The 17108-nt window shown below is 33.0% G+C and overlaps 1 protein-coding gene across 2 annotated transcripts in view; it reads left to right on the top strand.

Annotated features, from left to right (window-relative positions):
- The first annotated feature begins 11336 nt into the window (after window positions 1-11336).
- Window positions 11337-17108, top strand: part of LOC143351801 (organic cation transporter protein) — a 31627-nt gene continuing 25855 nt past the window's right edge. For both annotated transcript variants that reach the window (XM_076783765.1, XM_076783755.1), the window contains exon 1: window positions 11337-11926. The gene's annotated coding sequence lies outside the window, so the exon portion shown is untranslated. The remainder of the gene's footprint in view (window positions 11927-17108) is intronic.

The following is a 17108-nucleotide window of genomic DNA, read 5'->3' as shown; positions in this document are numbered from 1 at the left end:
ATTAACAATTTTTTTGGTCAGGATTTTCAGGCTAATCTTTCCGTGTTCGTTGCCCAAGTTCATGCACACGCCCAGGTGCTATTTGCATGAGCGAAGGCAACGGGCACGATGACTTAGATTATAACAATTTCTAATTATGTATCGACGACTGACATTGGCTGGTGAATCGTGCGCGATGTACTGTCCACATGTGTGTGTTGTGGTTAGGTTGTGGAAGTACGTCGTTTAAACAATTCATTACAATTCTCTGTACTTGTATTAACTGCGACATTCAATTTTTATTTACCAATTTATTAAATTAATTATTGATTTTGGTGTTTATATACTCATTTCCATACACGATGATTCTAGTAATTCATACAATAAAGTGATAAATACAATATACTTGATCAATGACTTTATATTATATTAAATTATATAAAGATTTTATATTATACTAAAATATTATCTGTAATATAAATACGCAATGGTCACTAGTCTTTGTCAGTCGATTTCAGGAAATGGTACGTACCTTAGAGTGTGAATGTTTGCAATGTTCGGGTGTCGGAGGAACCCCGGGGAGTCCTCTCTAGTTTAGGTCGCGCCCGGACATTGAGAATGAGAACCGTGGAGTGTTTGTTTGCTTGATTGAGTTTTGCAATTTTTTAAATATAGGGTTAGGTAGGTAGGTAACTTTCTGGTATGTGTGCTAGATTTAAGTAGGTAGGGTCAGGGCAGGACTGTCCACATTAGTCATTCGGGTAGGCGCGTTTTCGCGTGGCAGTTCTGTTCCTGTAGTTACGATTTCGAGAGTAGAAATCTTGCTGATTTAAACAGTGTATGCTGTTTGTTTTGGCTTTAGTTTCGACTTCTCGAATCGCGCGACTCTTAAAGTCGCTCTCTCGCGCTCGCGGTCGTGATTAGGTCCCTTACGAAACGCTCGTCCCGCTCGAGATTCACCACGTTTGCTCGACCAACAATTCGTATATTGTTGGAAGACTACGTATTGCACAAAATCTCGAGCCCAGTCTTAAGTAAATTTCAGGCTTTGGCAGGACCGCCGAAGAAAGAAAAGGCTCTATATGAGCTGAAGAGGCCCTGACAAACTGTTTCAAGAGTGGGCTACAACAAATGGCTTTTCATCTTCATCTTTGGATGAGGATGGAAAGTCATTCCTGTTACTAATTTGTCACTTGACTCGTCTGTAGTTGTAGTTTGTTTGTTTTTCTGGCTGGCTCACGTATGCATGTACTTTGTACATGATTGCACCATACATGCCAGCCATCCTTCCCCTGTATTCTGTTGGCTGGCTCACGTATGCATGTACCTGGTACATGATTGCACCATACATGCCAGCCATCAGGGCAACTCGCGGTTATGATATATATAGAGTTGCGAATATCCAATAATCGCGTTTGCTTATAGAGTTGCGAATTACTGTTTTTCGCGTTTCCTTTTCAGGGTAGTGTTATGACTTGATACGATACGCGATTAGTTTTATGCAAACTTCGGTACTGAATGTTTGCTTAAAAATAGCGTTGCGAATTATTGATAAACGCGATTGCTTGTAGAGTTGCGAATTATTGTTTTTCGCGTTTGCTTTTCAGGGTAGTGTTGCGAACAATCACGATTCACGTTGCTTTTTTACTCTTTTACACATATAATGGACATCAACCGCGTTTGGAATTTTCATGTTATAAATTAGCGTTGCGATCCTGATTCATCGTGCGATTTTTTATTTAGCGTTGCGATACTTTAAATGCCAAAATTCGACCCCAACTGTAGTATTAGAAGTAATTAGTTTATTTTGTGGCCAGTACATGTGACATGTACCATGATTCCCCTGATTAAAGTTAGAGTTGCGAATAATATACAATGTTCGCGTTTGCTCGTAGTGTTGCGAACAAATATTTATCGCGTTGATGTGTTAGTGTTGCGACTAAACACGATTCGTGATTGTTTTATGCAAACCTAAGAACCGGGAGTTTGCTTTAAAAATAGTGTTGCGAATTATTAGTAAACGCGATTGCTATTAGAGTTGCGAATCACTATTTTTCGCGTTTGCTTTTCAGGGTAGTGTTGCGAATAATTACCATTCGCGATTGCTTTTATTGTTACAAGTCGCGTTTGGAATTTTTCTATTATAAATTAGCGTTGCGATTGTTGATTTATCGCGTTGTTGCCCCGTAGTGTTGCGATATTTAAAACGTCTAACTTCATCCCCACATGAGCCACTCTATATAGTAGTTAATAGTAGTTAGAAGTAGTTAGTTTATTTACTGCATGTGTATTTGCATCAACGATGGACGCCGCCAACACCAAGATCCAGCATTTTTGGGCAAAACGCGATTTGCATTAGCGTTGCGAAACATAAATATATTTCCATTAAAGATAGAGTTGCGAATATACAATAATCACGTTTGCTTATAGAGTTGCGAATTCCTATTTTTCGCGTTTCCTTTTCAGGGTAGCGTTGCGAATTCCATACGCGATTGCTTTTATTGTTATTTAAGAATAGTGTTGCGAATGAACTGGTCGGTTTGCTCTTAGCGTTACGAATTACTATTTTTCGCGTTTGCTTTTCAGGGTAAAGTTGCGAATAATCATCATTCGCGGTTGCTTTTATTGTTATAAATCGCGTTTGGAATTTTTATATTATAAATTAGCGTTGCGATCTTGACTTGTCGCGTTTTTTATTGATTAGAGTTGCGATCCAATGCCCAAAAGTTGGCCAGAGACACTGCTCCAAGATCATCACGACGCAGCTGGGATTCAACAAAGCCTTGAATGGCTCAACATCATTATTAAAATTAGTGTTGCGTATGATTGAATATGGGTGCACGCGATTTAATTAATAAAGCAACCCTGTGTGGTTCATTTCACGAATTATAAGCACCACTCGCGTATAATTTTTTATTTTATAAATTAGTGTTGCGAAAGAAAGAATGGTCCACTCACGGGTTGTTTTCTGAATGTACGAGTGGACATTTATTCTAAGTATCCGAAATATGTTTTTTCTTTATATATTTGTCAATGAAAATACTGCTTGAAAGTACTGGTGTAAATAGACCAATTATTTCCTTTTTCATAACGTGTTAAAACCTGTAATTTTTATGTATATATTTTTATCACAGATTTGTGATCCATTTAAAAATGCTATGTTATGATTAATTGTACCGTAGATTGAATTCATGGTTCCAATGTATTTATCTATATCACTAATTATTCACTATTAGAGTTGATAATTTTTGCGGGATATAATAACCTTTTCAACCAAAATGGTATTTATAAATAGTGGATTTTTTTATAAATATTCTGTATTCTTTGCATAAATCAAAGTTTGTTCGCGATCATTGTTTTAATCGATGGAAAATAGAATACTTGCATCAAAAGGGTATGCAAATTGCAATTCGATATTTCACATTGAGAGTTTATTTCCGCGTAGAATCGGTATTTTCATTCGTTATTGCTTTTTCTGTATTAACCTAATTTAGTTTTGAATGCAGTCAAATATAATTATTGCAATGTATACGTTTTGAAGAATTTTTTATTTGATAAACGAAACGAAAAATAAAATCTACGGTAACAAATGAATAAAATTTTCAATCTATTTCGTATTTATCTTATCACTGAGACGAATTTAATTTTTCATTCAATTTCAATTACGTAATATTTATGTTTCTAAACTTTTTAATATCAATTTTTATTCGTGGAAGCTTTAGTTCAAATATTAATTTCATAATACCATTTTTACTATGATCGATTACCATGAGTCTATCTTGACGGTACATAATTATTTTTTTCTTTGTCCATTAATACACTTTCATTTCAACTGTTAATCCTTTGAACAAGTTCTTGTTACAGGATATACAATCATTGAAGAACGAAATTGGAAATTGTAAATGGGTTCGAACTTGATCGTTCTTAGAGAAATATTTCATACAATTTTATTTATTGTCTGAGTTTATGTTTTAGGAAAGCAACGTGGGATTCACAAATGCACCAAGAAGACAATATCTTTTCATATTTCTTTGCTTTATATGAGTTATATTTATTGTATATGAGTGTATGTTTTAGAAAAACATCGTGGGATTGACGAAGACACCAAGAAGAAAATATCTTGTCATATTTCTTTGTTTTATATCGGTTATATTTATTGTATATGAGTGTATGTTTTAGAAAAACATCGTGGGATTGATGAAGACACCAAGAAGAAAATATTTCTTCGTTTCTACAAATTGCGTTAGAATATAAGTACAAATGTATATAGATTATAAGATAAAGAAACGTTCTCCGGCGTTCTATTAAATACTACCGCAACGTGTGCCTATATTTAAGTGGGAATGATTAATATTAAGGTACATATTAGTATTCTAATATGCAAGGACCATACGTGCAGTTACACATTTCTGGTTGGATCTTCAGTGTCTTATTAGGCACTGTCATAATAAAAGCATCAATTTAAAAAGGAACAATTAATAATAAAGTACATATTGGTACTTTAATAATCAGGATTCGTATGTGCAGTTGCACATTCCAATTTCGTTTCTAGAAAACATGTGTATCATCTCACATGTATTGACATTTTGTTAGGTTTTTCATCTCTTCATCAGTCAAAAGTCCGTACGTGCAGTTGCACATTTCAATTTCGTTTCTAGAAAACATGTGTATCATCTCACATGTATTGACATTTTGTTAGGTTTTTCATCTCTTCATCAGTCAAAAGTCCGTACGTGCAGTTGCACATTTCAATTTCGTTTCTAGAAAACATGTGTATCATCTCACATGTATTGACATTTTGTTAGGTTTTTCATCTCTTGATTGGGCAGTTCTTTTAAGAACTCTCCCTTTGTAGCTCATTTCTAACTTTTCGATAGCTTCTCTCTTAGATAGGTATTCGAATTCCTCGCCAAAGGAAGGGTGGTTGGGGCGAGGCTAGGGTGGGTCTCCATTCGCAGCAACCTCCTCGTGGTGAGACCTGGGTAATATTATTTACCGTTTAATTAATAATCGTATCACTCTTAGCTGGGTAATGCAATTATTAATTAAAAACTAAATAATATTAGCAAATTGGCTGCAATCCGCCTCGCATAGGTCATCATAAATATAGAGCTTCTTCACTAGGTTAGTTTTGATTCTCATTGATTTATCAAAGATTCTAGAGTATTGTCATAGAGGTATACGAGTAAATCTTTCACCCAATGTATTTTTTCGGTCCATTTTTATGGAGTCTCGAAACCCCATTACCATTTTCGTGTCATTCGCAACGTTACCAACAGATTCAGAAATGTTATATGAATTAAATGTTTTAATATTTACGCAAACATTACAGCTATCTGTCCATAAATACTAATTCAATGAATAGTTTCTCAACTGACCGCCGTCCATGAGAAGAGAACGCTGAAATCACTAAATCCACTCGTATACCTCGTCTGTGAAAGGTCTACTCGCATATCTCGTCTGTGTTTGTGAACTCCAGCCTATCTTATGCATTGTTGGTAAAGTAACTTTCATTATTGCTAGTTTAAATTCTCATCGTCAGTAGCGTTGCAGCTTATTCAATTTCAAATTTGAAATTGTGATATGATTTGTTCATACACTCAACATTTCGAGCAGATTATATTCACTCTGTCATTAATAATTTTTATTAGGCATTAATAGGCTGTGAGTGAAAGAAAGAAAGAGACAAATTTCAAAATTTGTGTGATTGTACATTAAAATTGGATAAAAGTAGAATCGAAAGAAATTGTAAACAATTAAAGATTGAATGTAATTGTTAGAAATAATTAATAGAGATATTGTACAAGATATAATCAACACAAATTTCGATTCTATTTCGGTGACAATGAGTCATATAATTTTATATGTAATTCCTTATCTTTTAAAAGTAATTTTGGTATGATCTTAACGAAACCTTGTAGAACTTTTAGAACACACAAAATGTTTTAATAGAATATTAAATCTTTTTTCTTACAAGAATATGATTTTAACGTTTCAAAACGATCAAAACTGTAGATTGGTGTTTTATAATAGAAAACTGTATAAATAAATATGATGGTCGAAGTTAGCGGACAAAGGGTGGATGATTTCTTCCGAAATATTCCGTTGACGTTGTGTTAAAAATGTCAAAAAGACAATGAGCTTCGGAGGCACGACGTTTATCGATACGTCGTCATTAGCAGTTGCAATAAAATTAACATGGTTCGTCGGTGATTTGGTTTTGATTTCTTCGTTTGTAATGCGACAGATAATAAAGAAATTCCTCAGAATTAATCTTATACAGACATATTTGCGAGATCTTTCTTCGCGCTGAAAGCTAATGAATGCTCCCTCGGGTCATCGTACTAACGAAGATATGATTAGAATTTCTCCAAGTAAAAGTAAAATAAAAGGTTTAATTCATTCAGGGTGTTTGATTATATTATTTCATAAATATTCCATTCAAGTCAGCATCTTTCGACTTCTATTCGTGATAAATTATTTCGAAATTCCTTTTATCAATACGTATAGCACTAATTGAACTAGACGTTCGTTTCGATTTTATGACAAGAAGTAGAAGTAGATGGTATTTCAAATAGTGGCACGTTTAAGGACTTGTTTAGTCAGAACTCTTTCTCACTTTTCAATGTATACGGAAGGATAGTTTTATTATATTATATATTAATTCTATTTTCATTTATTACAGAATAAGCTTAATTACTTGGTATGTAATCAATTTTTCAAAGTGAATGCACAATATTTAGAAAGTCGTTCGAGCTCATAATAAAATATATTTACGTATGGATATAGTTATACAATTCGTTTATTTGCAATTTGACTTTGAAACTTATGAATTAATATTGTTCATAATAATGACACTTTTCTTAGAATTCTTGTCACCCGTTCCTTAATGTTTAGCATCTATTGCTGTTTATAATAAAATTAAAGATGTAAGTATTCAAAAAAGAAATGATTTTGAATACTATTACTCGCGGCTTCTTTCTGTACATGCTGTAAACACAATTTTTACGCAGCTACTGGAAGAGATTAAACCATTTGAACTCATATCCGGGATTATTCTATTCTTCTCTTGCAAGTGTAAGACGAGCACACATCCCTACAATTTCAGCCTTCGTGGTTCCTTTATCGTTCATGTTTCTAGATGCTTCTTTCGTGCAAATTGGCTCAACGAGGCTATTAAGAGAAGGATCTTAAACCTTTCTCATTAAAGGTTAACATGACTAAATTTACACATTAAAATGTCATGACAGTTAATTCGTCATAATTAATTTTTCGTATCGTCGGTAGTTAAAGTAAATTTCGTCGAATTCTGTGTTTGCCGAATAGTGGATAAATAATATTTGTTCAATTATTTATCAATCGATAAGGTAAAGATTATCAATCAGATATGAAAAGATTATTTCAAGGAATGAAATTTAATACAGTGGGTGTACAGTACTTATAATCAATAACTTTACACTTACAAACCTTATAATAAATAAACCTTACATTATTGAATAATGTCATTGACTTCGACACTTTCTAGTATATTTTCTAAATTTTGTTTAATATTAACTATTTTATCGATTTTTTTATATTAATTGGTAATGTTTCAATATAAGATCATATGAATGTTTGATCTATTTGATTCTGTGTAAGCTCGAGAACATCAAAGCTATAGATAGTTGTCGTTTTCTGCAGAATTACAGCAATCCTTACATAAAACGTAAATTATTATCCTTTTATATTTATTATTTGTATCACCATGTCAGTATTATTAATGGATTGTACGTTATATGAATTATACAGAACACAGTCGTGTTTATACTTACTTTGACTAATCTATCAAAGAAATATTTTACAAATGACCAAAAAACATTTTTCTCAGTAAAAAGTCTGGGGCCACTTTATACTGTTAACTTTACAAAGCTGTAACTGACCTCAAAACAAATTGGTATTAATAGGTTTGATCAACAGAAAAATTAAAATGGAACATTCTTTTACTTGAATCAAATTACGTGTTCAAACTAAGACCAATACTGCCAGACTAATAATATTATCAAAGAAATCCAACGATAACAATAATTCCGTTCTGCATAAAACGCTGCAACAAAGAATCATGCAACGTAAGATAAACGTAAACAACTATTAAACTTGCAATAATAAAACTTACAATAACGCGAACGATAGACACAAACGGTACGGACACGAACGAAATAAATTACTTTTCAACCTATGTTCGAACAGCAATTCATCTTTTGCGATACAGAGCTCCGCTCTTTGCACTACATTTGTAGTTGTCGCATCAATTAAGGAATTCTTGACTACTATTAATTGGTCTTTCGTGAACAATAGTCTGCAGATATCCCCAAAGATGAAAGTCCATGGAAGATACGTCTGGAGAACGCGGTGGCCAAAGAATCGGATCTCGTGTGTCACCAACCGATCGTTTTTAAATTTGTTATTGAGGTAATTGACAGTCTCAGTCTGATAGTAAAATGCTATTCCGCATTAACGTTTCTCTAGATCTCTGTATACAAGGTCTCGTCAGGATCAATTTTACGTGACACACTTTGTATATTGCGTACTAAATAAGTTAAGAGGATACTAATACAGTAATGATAAATAATAAATATTTATAAACGTTCGATGACTAGCGATTTTTGAGATTTATTTACCAAACTCGATAGTTGTTTTTTGTAGCATCGTTACGGTATTTTTAAGGCTTCTGCCAGCTTGCATAATCTATTCATTAAATGTTTTCACTGCAAGCGTTCAAATACAATCATGCATCCAGTGTACGTGTATTGCAGAATTACGCAAGATATAGTTGCGCGCAGAATATAAAGTTCAATGTACAGTTCCTTTGCAGAACATAACGGATGCGTTCTTTGCTTTCTGACAAATGTTCAGGAAAGGAGAACAACTGTCGATTCGCTCTAAACAATTTAACGGAGATTACAACGACACTTGAACAGTGGCAATTCGAGCATTATTGCATTAACTCGCATCCTACTCAGGAGACTTCTAAAACTTAACGGGTCATTAAACTTTTGTCACGATTACACGGAGACGCACAAATTTCTGGCCTCGAACCGTAGAAATTAATAGCGAAAATTATCAGAATAATTGGACGATTTCTCGGATGACTTTGCCCCTTGACAGGTTGCAGAAGTTTATTTTCACATTAAATACATAATATTACATTTTTTGTACAAAGTAAACACGAAGAGACTAAATTCTTTAAATTTAATGTTTTTAACAAGACAGTTTTCAGTTGTCAATTTTAATTCACTGATGAAAAGGAATATTTTTAAATTCTAATACAGTGTTCTAATATCCTAATTATATTTTTTAAAATCAACATTTCAGAAAGTTATGAAACTTGGTTTAGGAGCAAATTCAGGAGCTTAGCTTTGGGTAGAAAAATTTATTTTGGGTCCAATTTCTAGCTGAGGGGTTAATATGTATTTTGAATAATATAGAAGTAAATATAATAATAGAGTATGATAAGGTGTTCAAGTAAGTAGCATTTTCATTATTTAAAATGGTCTAATCTCTTACAGCAAAGACAGTAGCAGAATGAATAAATGCATCTCCATTTTGTATTCTGTAGTCGAAGCACAGTGGAGAATCGTTGATGTCGATTACGGTTATCAACAAACTAATTGTCAATCAATCTAATTCGTACAGTTATTAGTAACTTGTTTGACACGTTGTATTTTCTTGCCCTTCGAGAACGTACGTACGTAGTTTTAGGAGTGTCAACTTAATTGGGAATAATCGAGACACATCTGCATCGCAATGATACTTATGCTTTAAACGTTCAAACGTTAGTCAACACGTGCATTTTCCTGTTTGCATTTGCATACAAGATAGATAATTACAGCTCTGTCTATGCAACGTTCAAAGCTTTTATGCGAATTTTATTGCGATTTAGAAAAATCTGAACGTTTCAACGAGCAATGGTTCGCTGACATTAGACAGAGATTGGTTAATTTAAAATGGAGTAACTCGTTTTTTTTATTGTTAATTCAACAAATTTAAAAGTAACTCTTACTCGAGTGCCATCTTCGATGTTTATAGAAGCTTTGGTGTAATTTTATTTATTATTTTTTCATTTATTAGACACCATAGGAAATATGCGAATAATCTACAAATAAGGTTTCATTTGCTATTCCTTATTTGGATAAAGATTTATTCGAGTATCGCCTAACAGTGACGGGTACTCGTGTATTTCAATTCATGAAATACAGTGATCCCTCGTTATCGTTCGCCAGCTTGAGTTTGACGCGAACGTTATCGAGGAAGGCACTGGAAATTGTTAAATGTTATCTGTGTTAAGCTTGATCGCGTTACAATTAACAAAAACACTAAGCATCAGTGAAATAGAGAGAAATATTCAACGTTTGTTTATTTTACACATCCTCATCTTCATTTGGCCTCAATAGCGTTTATAAGATCATCCTGCCAAGAATATTGACGATTATTGATATAATCTCATTTTGAAAGATGTCCCCAAACATTTTCACTCGCTTCTGTTTATTCTTATTTCTATTTAAATTTTCTCTTTTTCTTCAAACTTACAAAATATAAACGTGGTCACTGTAATAACTTCAATATAAAATCGGCATTTTTAAACATTTTCCATTGTTTTAATTTCTTGTCAAAAATTCTGAAAAAATTCAGAAACGTGTATGCCTTCAGGCAGAATGTCCATGACTTTTTATAACGATTATTGATACAAACTCATCTTGAAAGATGTCCCCAAACATTTTCACTCGCTTCTGTTTACTCTTATTTCTATTTAAATTTTCTTTTTTTTCTTCAAACTTACAAAATATAAACGTGGTCACTATGATAACTTCAATATAAAATCGGCATTTTTAAACATTTTCCATTGTTTTAATTTCTCATTAAAAATTCTGAAAAAATTCAGAAACGTGTATGCCTTCAGGCAGAATGTCCACGATTTTTTATTTCATATCAACAAAAGAAACGGAGCTTTAACTGTAAATTATGTCTCGTAACTACCCCAATAGTAGGGATAGTGAGTTAATATTTGGTTCAGTGGCACTTTTACCATGCTTATTCAATTGCACCCTTTCTGTCTAAAACCCATAACTTCGTTTATTCCCTATAAACATCTGTCTAATCGTTATCGTTGAGTAGTTCGTCGGGGGTGAGTTTGCAGTCTATTTTCGCGTGATTTGAAATACCACGACTGACGCAAGTGAATGGAGTCGCGTTAAAAATGTGTAACAGGTTGTATGGAATGACCATCATCATAATCAGACGTCTCGTCCCTAGTGTTCGCCAGGAACGGGGAACGCCAGTACGTACATTGCGAGCGTACATATTTATGGACCTCGAAGTCGAGTCAGTCGCACGATCGGGCGAGCGGGCGAGTCAGTTTCACACGAGCACCACGCGCGAGCAAACGCTTTTCTCGCATTTTATTCGATCGCCGTAGCTCGCGCACGACACATGGGCGACGCAGTGCCACTCCACTCTCGGAAAACTTGAATAGAATTCGTTGAATCCGGGGACAACAATCGACTCACAGTCGCAGACAACGAGATTGCTCCCAATCCTTCTTCCGATCCAGTCTCTGCGATCCTGTTCAAACCCTCTCTTTCTTCATTTTTCTAAGAGTAGTTGTTACAGAAGTTTTGGAAAACTTAGTCTGCTGGATAGTTTCTTTTTTTTTTTTTTTTTTTTAATCAAATTGTACTCGAATGAAAGATCGACCGTTCTCGACTGTTATCGAGGCACTAGTTTGGCGGGAATCGGTTCAACGTTTGTTGGGATTTGATCGACTCGAATGACGTGTTAGACTGTTTGGAGTAGTATCGTTACCCGATGTAGTATCGTTACACGAGGTGCGACGGAAAAGTGGAGTGAATCTTGGCGGTCGTGTGTGATCGAAAGGAAATCTCGCGGAACACCTGTTCGACGCAAGAGACAGGTAAGGGATAACTAGCTTTTTTAACGCCTCGTTAAACCACGTAACTCCGTTGACAATCGCTTTTGACAGTTCTAGAATCATTTTTCTATTTAACAGTCTGGGTATCTCAGCATTAAAATGTGTTTAACCAGTTTATTTCATTTTTTAGATATCGATGCTAACAGTAACATACAAATAGAAATATAATTATATTGCTCCCGTCCTCAGAAGTAAAAATAAAGTAAATTAAAAAGAATCAGTATTTTAGGTGTTTCCTAATTAGTAGCACGAAACTTATTATTCATTTAAAAAATCTTTCAAAAAGATGCAACACTTGAAACGGTTTCAGACACCTTGTTTATCGATTATAGATTTTTCGGCGGGAATTTAAAAATCACTGGGCAAGAATGTCCTCTTTATTTAGACGCTAAAGGGCTAAATAAAATAGTAACTTTACGAACAAAAATAATGTTTTATAAGTGGACATAATACAAATTTCAGTTTCAAAATTTAAACCTCAATTTTGATTAAATAATAATAATAAATTTGTTTTTTTAAAATAAAATATTAACTTCAGTAAACAGCACAATAAAAAGTCGAATGTTTATCAAAATACAGTCTCGTGTGTTTCGAACAAATAAGATATATAAATTTAAATACGAGTCGCGTAAATTTATGAAATACCTGGAATTTTCGAGACGCATTTCTGCGTTTCTCGAAGCAGACAATAACATTTGTACTTTCCTTTGTCCGAGAAATATTTGTTCCGTTAAGCCTCAACGAAGAGGATTAGAAGTTACGAAACACAAATTTCCATGCATTGTAAAATCGTCAATCATTCGTTTGCAAACCATTAATACGTATTAAATATTGTGGTTTCAGGAGATAATAGCAACGTCACGATGTTACTTATCTGACAGTCTATATCGTAATGTTTCGTACACGAATATGAGAAACACATGTGTTCGATTACGTTGAGAAATATATGTCCGAAAGATCAAAGACCCGTCACGCACGTAATGGTAACCCTAATTTATTGCAAGATGATTATTAAACGGTTCCAATCGATGAACGTTTAATTACTGTAAAATATCGAATCTGTTGTTAATACTGAATACAATATTAATATCAATTGGAAATATTTCATCGAAGTGTATAGTTAGAGGAACTCGTTCGAAACACTTTGTTTAAAAAGAAGTAGATGTTGATACACACGAAACAGATGTCGGCGTTAAAAATACGCTCTGATAGACGGCGGCGTAAATGATTCCCCATACTTGTTCGTTTAATCCCAATTTGCGCTTTGGCGGTTGTTTCAAAATTTATCTGTGCCTTTGTGTTATCGCTGGAGGCACATAATCTCCAGATTAAGGTGATTCAATATTTAGTGCAAGGTCAAAAACTAACGAAGATCTTGTTTGAACATTTTTGATAAGATCTATTTTTCAGAGCTTCGTGAATTGTCTGTTCGTAAAAAATTCGTCGAATAACAGACGCAAGAAACGTGAAATAATTTCTTTTTCGAAAATAAAGAAGTGTTATTAAATACTATAGAAAATAAACGGAACAGTTTTTTTTTAAATGTTCGTGACCTTTGTAAATTTTTCGAAGATCTTGGATATTTGTTTATTATTTATATTGATTCTTTGTTTGTTATTTCAATTTGTTTTTAATGCGGCGAGAGAATGCGTTTCCAACGAGCCGCGTAACATTTAACTTCCCGTAAAATAGGCATCTGTAAACTCGAAATCGTCGGAAAACTGTTTCATGAATCATTCTACGCACGCGTTGGTTGGAAAGGCATTTCAACGCCCACGCGTTCTCACACGCGGTTGTTGTGTTATGTAGAGGAACCTTGATTTTTATGCACATTTCGCGCAAATAATATCTGCCAATTTTCCACGCGAACCGAAATTTCTAAGCAGAGAAATTGGGATAGAGTAAAACTGCAAACGAGACTTTTTTCTTCGTTAGTTTCTTAATTGAAAAATGAACGTTAAAATTGGAGAAATACAAAATAAGTATTTCTACGGTTGTAACTTCCTATTTAACATTCAAAGAGTAATTATTTAAGAGTTTTACCTCCAATCATAACTAAACATTTAATTTGCGTGTTATAAATTTGTATCATTTAATTTCCATTATAGTATTTTGTTACGATCAGAGTCCGAAATAAAGTGGAACCATTAAATTATTACTTTGAAAACTTGATTTTCTATTGTAAACTATGACAGTGCAAATTTAGTCGCGTTAAAAGTAGCTTAAATATCTTGAAAATATCTCAATTGTTGCATTTTCATTATTTTCACTTGTTTTTACAGTTGATAAGATTTTTAAAATTGCCCAATAGTTTTTTAATATTTTGCAAGATTTTGTTGAAACTTTGGCAATTTGTTCAAAATAGCTATCAATCGAATAAAATTGTTGAGAAGTATTTAGAAATTAATTAAAAGGCCTCAGAAAATTATTTTAAAATTAATAAGAGAGGGAATGTAGTTGGTGCAGTTATTGAAGTTTGATCTTTAATTCAGTAATTTATAAAAATATGTACTAACAAAATATTAGAATTAAACAATTACGTGGAAAGTTAAAAGAGAGAATTTTTATCTATTTTAATTCTAATTTTTGTTTTTGAGTCTTCACTGGAATAATTTATTATTGAAAGCAATCTATACAAATTATTATAAAATTAATAAGACTCGAATCGATATTGGAAATATTCCACAGGAAAAAGGGGAAATGTTAATTTTAACGAAGTTTGATTTTTGTTATATGTTTATATGTGTTTATTTTATTACTATGTTGCATTTAATTTCGCCTGTTTCTGACTTCTATAATCATAAGAAGTCAAGACGTGCAACGAAAAAATGGGAATAAAAATAGTTTTCGTTTCTTAAAGTTTTCCAAGTGTAGATGGTATAAATTATTTTGATATCTATAAGTAAATATGAAGTTATGATATTGCATTAAAAAGTAAATTCGTATATTTTTTTTAACCGTGGGCTCTTCATGTATTGGTGGACGTGATTAATGAAAGTAATTTGAAAATTATTATTGATTATGAGTAGAAGTTTCGTAATAAAATGTTGCCAATTCGGGTTGCAGCCCGCGAATTTCAACGGTTATGTTATAATATTTTTTAGCCTGTTGCTTTTGACATTATAACGGGCCAAAAAATATGCGCAGTTGATCCGACCGCAGCGACTGCAGCCAAAACGCAACCGTGGATCAAGTTCAATGCTGTCGTAGACTTTCTCGAGCGATGTTAGGTCGTCTTCTGTTTCCTTCGAACGTACAATAATTCCCTTTCCTCGTTGTATCGATAGTTTACGTAATAAATTTCTGTGTACATAATCCATTCTACAAGGAAACATTTCCGTTTATATCTGACATATGCCGATAAAATGAAACGCTCTCGTTAATATGTTTCTAGTTTTATTAAATACGAATGGTATTTTCCCTATTATTGTATTTTTTGGTAAACGAGATTTTCTACTTTTCTATATTCGTATTACACGATTAAATTTTAATTATAACGTTAACTTTTGTAGTCTTCAAATTTTCTAAAAAATGTTTTGAACAAATCTTAGGATTACATTGTACATGAAAAATAAACTATACATTTTTCTATTTTTTTTCAATGATAAAATAATTTTGAAGAATCTTATTCGTCACATAATTTTTTGTTTCGTTTTTCAACAGAGTTTTTTTAACGCCCATTTGGAATAGTAGATATGAAAGAAATTAAATTTTGTAAAGGCATTTGTATAATTCCTGTAAAAATACTTATCACGTTTCAAGAACGAAGTTTCTTGAAATATTATAATGGTATCGTAGTTCCAGATTGATATTATTTATCAATATTTAGGATATAATAATATGAAATTGTGAAATAAGATAATTTTGTACAGAGTTTTATCAACGTAGCTAAAAATTATGACTTCCTAGTGCAATAATTTCGTAAATAAAATGGCGGTCCTCGCGAGATTCGGAAAGGCAGAAATTTATAAGTGACGCGACGTTTCTTTTCGAAGTAATTACGAAAATAATTACATGTCGGCGCTTTGATGACGCTTAACGAAATTGCTCCGTTCTTAATGCAATCAATTGAACGTATGCACGTACTTTATGACACGACGTCGGCGCTTTTGCCTCTATCAATGTCTCTAGTTCTCGTCTTACACGTGCTGATATTCATCGCGTTATACACACGGCACATGATGGATATAGGATGCTTCATAGAAGAAGTTGAACAGAAGCAACGTTCGTTAAATGAACGAATCAAAAATAGTTACGCGAGTATCTTTTCATATTACAGTAACTGAGGGACAGGAACAATAACAGACGGTTGGATACAAGCTCCGGAAAGTCTCTAACAATTTTTAGTAAATTTTCGTAAATGAAATCAAAAATAAAGAGACTTATAATTTATATTATTAAATATTATTAAATATTGTTAACTGTGGATCAGGAAAATTATAGTACAAAATTATCATTGAAGTAATAGACACGTCTCTATTTCTTTCTAATATTAAAATATATCTTTCAACATTAATGAAATTTTAACACAGTAAAACGATATTTATAAAAAGCACTGTCAATAAAAATCTACGCATTAAAATTATAAGACTAATGGCAAAGAAAATGCATTTTCATGGATATAAATTGTAATTGTCGAGACTGTTGAGAGTAGGTGAACATCAAACAGATGCAGGTGCGTCTTCAAATTGTCGTGTACACTTCTATGTGTATTTGTATTTCCATTTATCCTTATTTAGACAACGTTGACATTGCCTTGCTAAGAACGTATCCGGATAGTTCATTTTTTACTGCAGTATGCAGGATTTAACTTTAGAATATTAGTTTATTGTACACATAAAGATATACGAATTAAATAGGTAAACAATACGTGGAAAAATAACCATATATTATCAATAATACGACGTTTGTACTTTACGGTATCGACGTTTAGAACAAACTATCTTATAAATGTAACTAAACTGTAGGCATTAATTCGTAGAGGGCGTTTGTGTCGATCATTGAAAAGTGCAGTTACGCAGTCTTCATATCCTCGCACTTAACCGATAAGTAATTAATTCCTGATATCTTAGAACGTTTACGTTGTAAAAGAATATTTAATCCACGATTGTTTCTAAAAATATTATCGTGCTTGTTTTGCGAATACGATAAAGAGTAGCAACGC

This window comes from Colletes latitarsis, chromosome 1 (assembly GCF_051014445.1).
Source record: "Colletes latitarsis isolate SP2378_abdomen chromosome 1, iyColLati1, whole genome shotgun sequence".
Lineage (NCBI taxonomy): Eukaryota > Metazoa > Arthropoda > Insecta > Hymenoptera > Colletidae > Colletes > Colletes latitarsis.
This window is presented reverse-complemented; position numbering and strand designations above follow the sequence as displayed.